Source organism: Oncorhynchus clarkii, chromosome 2 (assembly GCF_045791955.1).
Source record: "Oncorhynchus clarkii lewisi isolate Uvic-CL-2024 chromosome 2, UVic_Ocla_1.0, whole genome shotgun sequence".
Lineage (NCBI taxonomy): Eukaryota > Metazoa > Chordata > Actinopteri > Salmoniformes > Salmonidae > Oncorhynchus > Oncorhynchus clarkii.
In genome coordinates this window covers 50403042-50413528 of record NC_092148.1, presented here as the reverse complement: position 1 = coordinate 50413528, position 10487 = coordinate 50403042, and the positions used below count along the sequence as shown (strand labels likewise).

General features: G+C 41.7%; 1 protein-coding gene across 1 annotated transcript in view; it reads left to right on the top strand.

The window, feature by feature from the left end:
- The first annotated feature begins 334 nt into the window (after nucleotides 1-334).
- Nucleotides 335-10487, top strand: part of LOC139369125 (protein inscuteable homolog) — an 84374-nt gene continuing 74221 nt past the window's right edge. The window contains exon 1 of the mRNA XM_071108619.1: nucleotides 335-459. The gene's annotated coding sequence lies outside the window, so the exon portion shown is untranslated. The remainder of the gene's footprint in view (nucleotides 460-10487) is intronic.

The window sequence follows — 10487 nt, the reverse complement described above, 5'->3', positions numbered from 1 at the left end:
TTATGTGGTCTCCCTTGTTTTTGTGGGACTTTAAAAGTCCTCTACCTTGTTCACTTGGCAGTTTCTCCACAAATCTGATGAGGTCTACAATTACATTTCGCCATAACTGGTCAACTCAGCAATTACATGCTTGACCACAAATTCTCTCCAAAATACAGTGCTGCGGCTCATATGGCAGACAGAAATAGAATAGTTTTCATGTCTGTTTGGACGGCCGCCCAGCTGAAACTATGCTCCGCTGCTTGACTGACAGAGGGATGTGGGCTTTTTCTCCCCAAGAAAAACCTTAAGGTCACAAATCCTTACGAAAGACCGAGGGAGCTCCTTCCAGTTGAGCTACCAGTACCTCAGTTAAGCTGCAAGGAGAGAGGAGCTCGCAGGGCACTGGTAGAGGCTTGCTCCTCGACAATGAAAACTCCAGGGGACACTTAACCTTTACGACGCTGACCCGAGGCTGGGGTAAGTCTGGCAAACACTCCCCTCGTGTTTACTCCCTGGGGGGGGGGGGGGGGGGGATCCGCAGAAGACGGCTCTTGTGAGGTTGTCTGTACTTCTTTAAGAGATAAGTGACGTCACAATGGGATAAACTTGAGAATTGTCGATTACTACCTGGTGTCTGACTAAGTCCTGGGTGGCATCATTTTCCTCTTGCTCACTCACCTCGAAGCTCATAGAGAGCTCAGGGCATCTTTGAGACCGTTTCTCACTGTTTACCGCTGTTACTGTGTTAGTTGATTCATTGACTCTGTCAGCCACATTACAATAGTGTCTCCCATGGCAATGCTATCTTCATCTGCAGGTCAGGATGTTTAACTGGAGATGAAGTTAGTGTCCGTCAGGGGCGCACGGTGGTAGCGCCAAAACTGATATTTTAATGGAGTAACTTTTTGCCTAAATCACAGACAGGCATCGCAGTTGTAAATACTACATAACAGCACTGTAACATAGTGTACCGACGTTGATTAGGTTGCAAGAACAAAAGTAATAACACTGTTATTACAAGGGTAAAAGGTCGGTGCATTACAAAGCAGAACAGATTATTGTTGAAAGTGGGACTATCACTTCAATGTTGTTCTGCCATTATTACCAGGCAACCCATCCCATCGCTACAATATCTATAATAGTGTTGTCATTCAAATGTACCGTACCACTCAAAAGTTTGGACACACCCACTCATTCAAGGGTTTTTCTTTATTTTGACTATTTTCTACGCTGTAGAATAATAGTGAAGAAATCAAAACTATGAAATAACACATTTGGAATAATTTAGTAACCAAAAAAGTGTTAAATAATTCAAAATATATTTTATATTTGAGTTCTTTAAAGTAGCCACCCTATGCCTTGATGACAGCTTTGCAAACTCTTGGCATTCTCTCAACCAGCTTCACGAGGTATTCACCTGGAATGCATTTCAGTTTACAGGTGTGCCTTGTTAACAGTTCATTTGTGGAATTTCTTTCCTTCTTAATGCGTTTGAGCCAATCAATTTTGTTGTGACAAGGTAGGGGTGGTATACAGAAGATAGCCCTATTTCGTAAAATACCAAGTCCATATTATGGCACGAACAGGCTCAAATAAGCAAAGAGAAACAGTTTATTATTACTTTAAGACATGAAGGTCAGTCCGAAAAATGTCAAGAACTTTTAATGTTTCTACAAATGCAGTCACAAAAACCATCAAGCGCTATGATGAAACTGGCCCTCATGAGGACCGCCACAGGAAAGGAAGACCTCTGCGGCAAAGGATAAGTTACCAGCCTCAGAAATTGCAGCCAAAATATATGCTTCACAGAGTTCAAGTAACAGACTCATCTCAACTTGAACTTTTCAGAGGAGACTATGTGAATCAGGCCTTCATGGTTGAATTGCTCCAAAGAAACCACTACTAAAGGACACCAATTGCTTGGGCCAAGAAACACAAGCAATGGACATTAGACCAGTGGAATTCTGTCCTTTGGTCTGATGAGTCGAAATTTGAGATTTTTGGTTCCAAATGCCGTGTCTTTGTGAGACACAGAGTGGGTGAACGGATAATCTCCGCATGTGTGGTTCCCACTGTGAAGCATGAAGGAGGAGGTGTGATGGTGTGGGAGTGCTTTTCTGCTGTCACTGTCAGTAATTTATTTAGAATTCAAGGCACACTTAACCAACATGTCTATAACAGCATTCGGCAGAGATACGCCATTCCATCTGGTTTGTGCTTAGTGGGACTATCATTTGTTTTTCAACAAGACAATGACCCAACACACTTCCAGGCTGTGTAAGGGCTTTTTCACCAAGAAGAAGAGTGATGGAGTGCTGCATCAGATTATCTGGCTTCCACAATTACCTAACCTCAACCCAATTGAGATGGTTTGGGATGAGTTGGACCACAGAGTGAAGGAAAAGCAGCCAACAAGTGCTCAGCATATGTGGGAACTCCTTCAAGACTGTAGGAAAGGCATTCCAGGTGAAGCTGGTTGAGAGAATGCCAAGAGTGTGCAAAGCTGTCATCAAGGCAAAGGGTGGCTACTTTGAAGAATCTAAAATAGAAAATATATTTTGATTTGTTAAAGACTTTTTTGGTTACTTCTTGATTCCATATGTGTCATTTCTTAGTTTTGGTGTCGTCACTATTACTCTACAAAAAAATTAGTCGGTGTGTCCAAACTTTTGACTGGTACTGTATTTGAGAAGTGTTTGGGTATAGTAAGTGCTATTCTCTGCACAGTCAAACTGAGAGACAAAGATTCACACCACTCGTAACAGTACAGGGAATCATGTGCCCTAACAGAGATACTGCCAACTCACTGTGCCCCCACCTCGCCCATACATCCCCCAACTTGCCAAATGCTGCCAACAAGACAACATCATGGTCTACCCTTCCTCTCATAGAGCAATATGTGCCAGGCCAAACCACTCAGTGGATCCAGTTCTCTCTCTCTCTGTTTCCCTCCACAGAAAATATGCTTTGTGTGTGCTTTTCCAGAGTCATGCCCGGGCTGTAAACCACTGAGAGGCCACGGCTGGCTGGAGTCTGTAAATCTGTGGAGTGGGTGTGGGTGGATGTGGACGCCAGCTTTGTTTGCTGTGGAAGATGACAGTGATTATAGTGATGCTAATGATACTGATGAGTAGGCAACAATGATAGGTCTGTGTGTGTGTGTGTGTGTGTGTGTGTGTGTGTGTGTGTGTGTGTGTGTGTGTGTGTGTGTGTGTGTGTGTGTATGCCACGTGCATGCATACGTTCATGGTTGTGTGTTATTTGGATCCACTGGCTGCTTGCCTGCCACATTAGAAGAGAGTCTCTCTCATTTTTCTCAGGCCTGTTGAACAGCTGGGAAGGGGAGTGGCCTGTCTAACTAACTAACGTGACCCAACCGTGTAGGTGTGGCCCCTAGGTCTGGCTCCTGACTCTACTACCATACTGTTTAATTAGCTTCTCTCCATGGGTGGGGTAATTGGTAGCTTCAACTTTTTGAAAAAAACTCCTCTCTCCTCTATCATGACCCTCCACCCGTAGTAACTACTCATCATAAGAGAGCTATGATGGGATAATGTGTTGTCGTCGCCTTTGTCAGATCATGGGTATAGCACGATTGTTGTGGGTGTGGCTGAGTCCAGTGACGAATACTATAATTGGAACCCATTATGTTTCAGCTTACTTAAATGTGTTTCATTACAGTGGTGGAAAAAGTACCCAAGTGTCCTACTTGAGTAAAAGTAAAGATACCTTAATAGAAAATGACTCAAGTAAATTTGAAAGTCACCCAGTAAAATACTACTTGAGTAAAAGTCTAAAAGTATTTGGTTTCAAAATATACTTGAGTATCAAAAGTAAATGTAGTTGCTAAAATATACTTATGTATTGAAAGTAAAAGTTAAAGTATAAATCATTTCAAACCCTCTGCATTAAACAAACTAGACGGCAACATTTAATTTTTATTATTTTTTATTTACAGATAGCCAGTGGCACACCAACACTCAGACATCATTTACAAACGAAGCATTTGTGTTTAGTGAGTCCGCCAGATCAGAGGCAATAGGGATGACCAGGGATGTTCTCTTGATAAGTGCGTGAATTGGACCATTTTCCTGTCCTGCTAAGCATTCAAAATGTAACGAGTACTTTTGGGCTTCAGGGAAAATGTATGGAGTAAAAAGTACATTATTTTCTTTAGGAATGCAGTGTAAAAGTAAAAGTAGCTAAAAATGTGAATAGTGAAGTAAAGATACCCCAAAACACTACTTAAGTAAAAATACTTTAAAGTACTACTTGAGTACTTTACCCCACTGTTTTATTGTAATGTTTAATTTATCTGGAAACGTGGTGCTTCTTGTAGCTAAGCTACCAGAGTAGGTTCCTCCAGGTAATAAATGGAGTTCGAAGCTTTACAGAAACATTTCAAATAATAAAAACGTTCAAATATCCTTGTCAATAAAAGTATACTGAATATACCATTAAAGGGCGGGATTAAAAGGCCACAGATTAAACCTAATCCAGGACAACAAAAGATTTCTCAATGGAGAATTATTATTTTTTGACCAGGGAAAAGGCTTCATCTGTGACTGGGAAACTGGCCCATATAGTTAATGTTTTATGGTTATCTTCTTAGATTGGCGAGCTGTTGTTTTCTATCATCCATGAATTCTGACCTTCAATGATAAGAGATTGGCCTCCAGTTAGTATTTTGCCATGCCCATGACACACGTTTTTAGCTGTGTCTGGACGTGGCAAGTATCTTTTTCCACAAGTGGCTACTTTCCATCCTTCCCGGTTGTTATTCTCTGTCTCTCCTCTTCTGTCTTGCATCTGTGTGGCCGAAGCGTGAGTCAAGGCGAGGTCAGTTCGGGTTTCGCTCCCTGCTGTCTGGCGTCCCTTGGCTTAATCCATCGCTCACATGGTGTCGGCCTGCTCTCGTCTTCACATTTCCAACCCAAGCTAATACTGTGTTTTTTCTCAGGGCCCGTATTCATAAAGCATCTCAGTCTCAGAGGGTAGGATCTAGGATCAGTTTTCCCTTTTAGGTCATAATAAATAAGATTACATGGACAGGAAGGGACCTGATCCTAGATCAGCACTCCTACTCTGAGGTTTCACAGATTTCTCCTTCAAGCCTGACTCAAAGTCAGAATACGATCTGAAACTTTGTCAGACCTCTTTTCTCTTCTCTTGAGATGTTTTTATGGAAACGTCCACTGCCAAAAGAGTAAGTTAGTGCAATCCCTGATGAATTGCAAATGTTTCAAAAGTTGGCAACAGCTGAAGTGGTTAGCTGTGTTTAAAGACACAGTCATGCTGCTATTAGTCATGACAATACTTTGCCAGGTTAGCAGAACGTCCCTACATGAAACTCCATGCGCAAAAACAAACTTTGTCTTCTGTTCGGTTTCATCAAGCTTCTCGACGGACCAATTGAAAGCAGAGACGAGAGCCGGGCCCATTCCAGAACAATTCCCAATTTTAGAAACATTCCAGACAGGCATTGCCATGACAACAAGCCGGTTGACTCCCAGCTGTTGACTTTTAACCCCGGGAAGGAGTTCAATGTATTGCCCTCCACATGGAGCCAGATGCCTGTGTCTGTCACTAATAATAAACGAGTAGGCTAGCATTACACGAGCTAACCTCCGCTTACATGCTAACTGCTAACCAGCTAAAGACAAGACACCTAATCAATTGCAGACAAACGCTACATAATGGGCCTGCCCAGGTTAAGCATGAGATTCTGCTGTCATTTTTATTTGCAGCACAAATATGGATGACAGGCATTAACCGTTGGACATCTCTGGGTTCTTCATTGTGGACAGTTGGGCTGTTGATGCATCGGCGAGAGAAAGGGAGCTTGTGACTCAGTGGAGGCTCTCCCCATTGTGGGGCTAAATTAAGAGAGTGCACATATACTTTTCCGCGTAGTGGTGCGCACACTGGTTGAATCAGCATTGTTTCAATGTAATTTGTCAACGTATTGTGACTGACGTGGAATCAACGTGGAAATTACATTGGATTTTTTTTTTTTAAATATGAATTTTCTACCAGCGTTGTAAACATTGAAATTCATTGGGTGGTTGAAATAATGTACAATGTTATATTTTATTAGACATATTTTATTTGACCTTGTTTCAATGTTGATAGTAAGATGGTATGTTTGAATCAACGTCATGGTGTCTACTGAAATAAAGAGGTATATTGATATACAGTATATTGTGAAGCTACAGTAAAGCAATTTCTGCCTGAATAGGGATTCCTACTGGTACAGTGCCTTGAGAAAATATTCGGCCCCCTTGAATTTTGCGACCTTTTGCCACATTTCAGGCTTCAAACATAAAGATATAAAACTGTATTTTTTTGTGAAGAATCAACAACAAGTGGGACACAATCATGAAGTGGAACGACATTTATTGGATATTTCAAACTTTTTTAACAAATCAAAAACTGAAAAATTGGGCGTGCAAAATTATTCAGCCCCTTTACTTTCAGTGCAGCAAACTCTCTCCAGAAGTTCAGTGAGGATCTCTGAATGATCCAATGTTGACCTAAATGACTAATGATGATAAATACAATCCACATGTGTGTAATCAAGTCTCCGTATAAATGCACCTGCACTGTGATAGTCTCAGAGGTCCGTTAAAAGCGCAGAGAGCATCATGAAGAACAAGGAACACACCAGGCAGGTCCGAGATACTGTTGTGAAGAAGTTTAAAGCCGGATTTGGATACAAAAAGATTTCCCAAGCTTTAAACATCCCAAGGAGCACTGTGCAAGCGATAATGTTGAAATGGAAGGAGTATCAGACCACTGCAAATCTACCAAGACCTGGCCGTCCCTCTAAACTTTCAGCTCATACAAGGAGAAGACTGATCAGAGATGCAGCCAAGAGGCCCATGATCACTCTGGATGAACTGCAGAGATCTACAGCTGAGGTGGGAGACTCTGTCCATAGGACAACAATCAGTCATATATTGCACAAATCTGGCCTTTATGGAAGAGTGGCAAGAAGAAAGACATTTCTTAAAGATATCCATAAAAAGTGTCGTTTAAAGTTTGCCACAAGCCACCTGGGAGACACACCAAACATGTGGAAGAAGGTGCTCTGGTCAGATGAAACCAAAATGTAACTTTTTGGCAACAATGCAAAACTTTATGTTTGGCGTAAAAGCAACACAGCTGAACACACCATCCCCACTGTCAAACATGGTGGTGGCAGCATCATGGTTTGGGCCTGCTTTTCTTCAGCAGGGACAGGAAAGATGGTTAAAATTGATGGGAAGATGGATGGAGCCAAATACAGGACCATTCTGGAAGAAAACCTGATGGAGTCTGCAAAAGACCTGAGACTGGGACGGAGATTTGTCTTCCAACAAGACAATGATCCAAAACATAAAGCAAAATCTACAATGGAATGGTTCAAAAATAAACATATCCAGGTGTTAGAATGGCCAAGTCAAAGTCCAGACCTGAATCCAATCGAGAATCTGTGGAAAGAACTGAAAACTGCTGTTCACAAATGCTCTCCATCCAACCTCACTGAGCTCGAGCTGTTTTGCAAGGAGGAATGGGAAAAAATTTCAGTCTCTCGATGTGCAAAACTGATAGAGACATACCCCAAGCGACTCATCTTCCACACTCATTTGAGTAGACTACTTACATGACACTGAATATATAGTTGAATGTAACTCCTATCCTTTTTCTCACACAAGCTGTATGTGAATGTAAATTCAGAGTGAGGTTGGGTTTATGTAGGCTACGTTGACATCTGATTTACCCAACAAAGGACACCATCATTTCAACGCGAAGCTAGGTATTCATCCATGGCTGATTGGATTGGATGTTTAGAAGTTTAGAAGTAGTTACCATTCGCCCTATAAATAGGATGCCAAATGCGTAATATTAATAATACACTTTTACCTTTGCATATTGTCTTGTGTACATGAAGGACGGTTGGTTGTTATTAATATGTTGGTTTCATGTCTCCATCTCAACCAAAAATTCAAAGTTGAAAAATAGGACTAAATCAAATCAAACATTATTTGAAGTTAAGATGATTCGAGTCCACCTGTGGTCAAGTAATGATTTAGAAAGAAACACACCTGTCGATATAAGGTCCAACAGTTGACGGCGCATGTCAGAGCAGAAGCTAAACCACGAAGTCCAAGGAGGTAGAAATGTGATGAGGCATGTATCTGGGAAGGATATAAAATCATTTCTAGAGTGTTTAAAGTTTCCAAGAGCACAGTGGTCTCCAAAAATATGGAACAAACCAAACTCTGCCTAGAGCTGGAGTTTGCAGAAAGACAGAGCATTAGGCAAAGACCCTGTGGTCTGATGAGACAAAAATGTAACTATTTCACCTGAATACGAAGGGCTATTTCTGGAGAAAACCAGGCACAGCACATCACCCGTCTAACACCATCCTTACCATGAAGCATGGTGGTGGCAGCATCATACTATGGGGATGCTTTTCAGCGGCAGGGAGTGGGAGACAGGTAAGAATAGAGGGGACAATAAATGGAGCCAAACGCAGGCAAATCCTTGATGAGAACCTGCTTCAGAGTACCACCGACTGTGGCGAAGATTAACGTTCCAACAGGACAACGAACCCATGCATACAGTCCTTGAGTAGCCCAGCCAAAGCCCAGACTTGAATCCCATTGAAAATCCACAGCTAACAGAGCTTGAGAAAATCTGCAAGAAAGCTTCCAATTGCCTCATTCAATCCCCCCCCCCCCCCTCTCCTCTGTAACTATTCCCCGGGTTGTTGCTGTAAATGATAATGTGTTCTCAGTCAACTTACCTGGTAAAATAAGGGTTAAATAAAATAAAGAATGGTATAAAATCCCCAAATCCAGATGTGCAATGCTGATACAGAAATACCCAAGACAACAGAAAGCTGTAATGTGCTTCTACAAAGTATTGACTCAGGGGTGTGAATAATTATGTAAATTAGATATTTAATATATTTAATTTTCAATACATTTTCCCCAAAATATAAAAACATTCACATTATCATTATGGGGTATCGTGTGTACAGTAGATGGGTGGATTGAACATTCTTTTTTTAATCCATTTTTAAATCAGGCTAAAGAGGAAAAGTATATTAGAGTGTCTAGTTTCAGAAACAGACGCCTCACAAGTCCTCAACTGTCAGCTTCATTAAATAGTACCTGCAAATCACCGGTCTCAACGTCAACAGTGAAGAGGTGACTCCGGGATGCTGGCCTTTTAGGCAGAGTTGCAAAGAAAAAGCCATATCTCAGACTGGCCAATAAAAATAAAAGATTAAGATGAGCAAAAGAACACTGGACCGAGGAACTCTGCCTAGAAGGCCAGCATCCCAGAGTCGCCTCTTCACTGTTGACGTTGAGACTGGTGTTTTGCGGGTACTATTTAATGAAGCTGCCAGTTAGGGACTTGTGAGGCGTCTGTTTCTCAAACTAGACACTGTAATGTACTCGTCCTCTTGCTCAGTTGTGCAGTTGTGTATTCATATTACAGTGAGCGTAGTTTCAAAATGTAAGTCCACTCTCTTTGTCTCTCCCGCTCTTTCTTTCCCCACCCCCTTTCCATTGTGTAACAAGCTGTCATATCGTGTCAGTTCACGAGGGACTTTTATCTCATGTAAGTGTGTATGGTATTCTGTGTTACAGTTTTTGACAATTGCTTACACGTGATTTCTGAAACTATGGCTCCTTTTCTTTAGACTCTACACACAGAACCCCAAAACACACACACACAGACAACATGCGACACGTTACACATCTCTTGCAAAACCAAACACTTCATTAAAAACGATTTTAACTCTTCTCAAAACGTTGTTTTTGCGTCAACTCTACACGCAAACCATCAAATGACTAGCTCTTACACACGCCAACTACACACGGATGTGACAAATGTGAAACACTACTATCTTGTGTCTTTTGCATGTTCAGTGTTCAGTGTACAGAGTCCAAGGCAGTTTGTCATAGCTCTCACATGTACATGTATGTGCACAAATATATACAGTATGTATGCATATTCAGTATATATTTACACTATAAACAGAAATGCAAGGGGGGTGGGAATAAAATGTGTTTCTTTCTCAAAACATTGTATTTTCATCCAGATTTCGGGATGAACAGTAACAGATACAGTAGAATATAAACAAATAGGCTTGTTACTGTAAAGAAAAAAACAATTAGGGTGCATTCTGTCTCCTATTTGGGTCTGGCCATAGCACCTCATCAACGTCACAAGCGAGGTTCTCTCTGGCTAAACAGCGGGGGAAGTAGCGTCTGGAGTGGCGTCATCCAGCCCTGGCAAGCCACCGTGTCTATATCACCACAGGCCTCTTACATCGCCTGGAGAAGGGGTAAGCGTTGGTGGGGTTGGCGATCGTATACCTTCCAACGCCACGCCGAAAATAACTCTTCTATTGGGTTTAGAAATGGAGAATATGATGGCAGGTTGAGCATCAAAACTTGTGGATGGTCAATGAACCAGTTGCAGACCAGAGTGGCCTGGTGGAAACT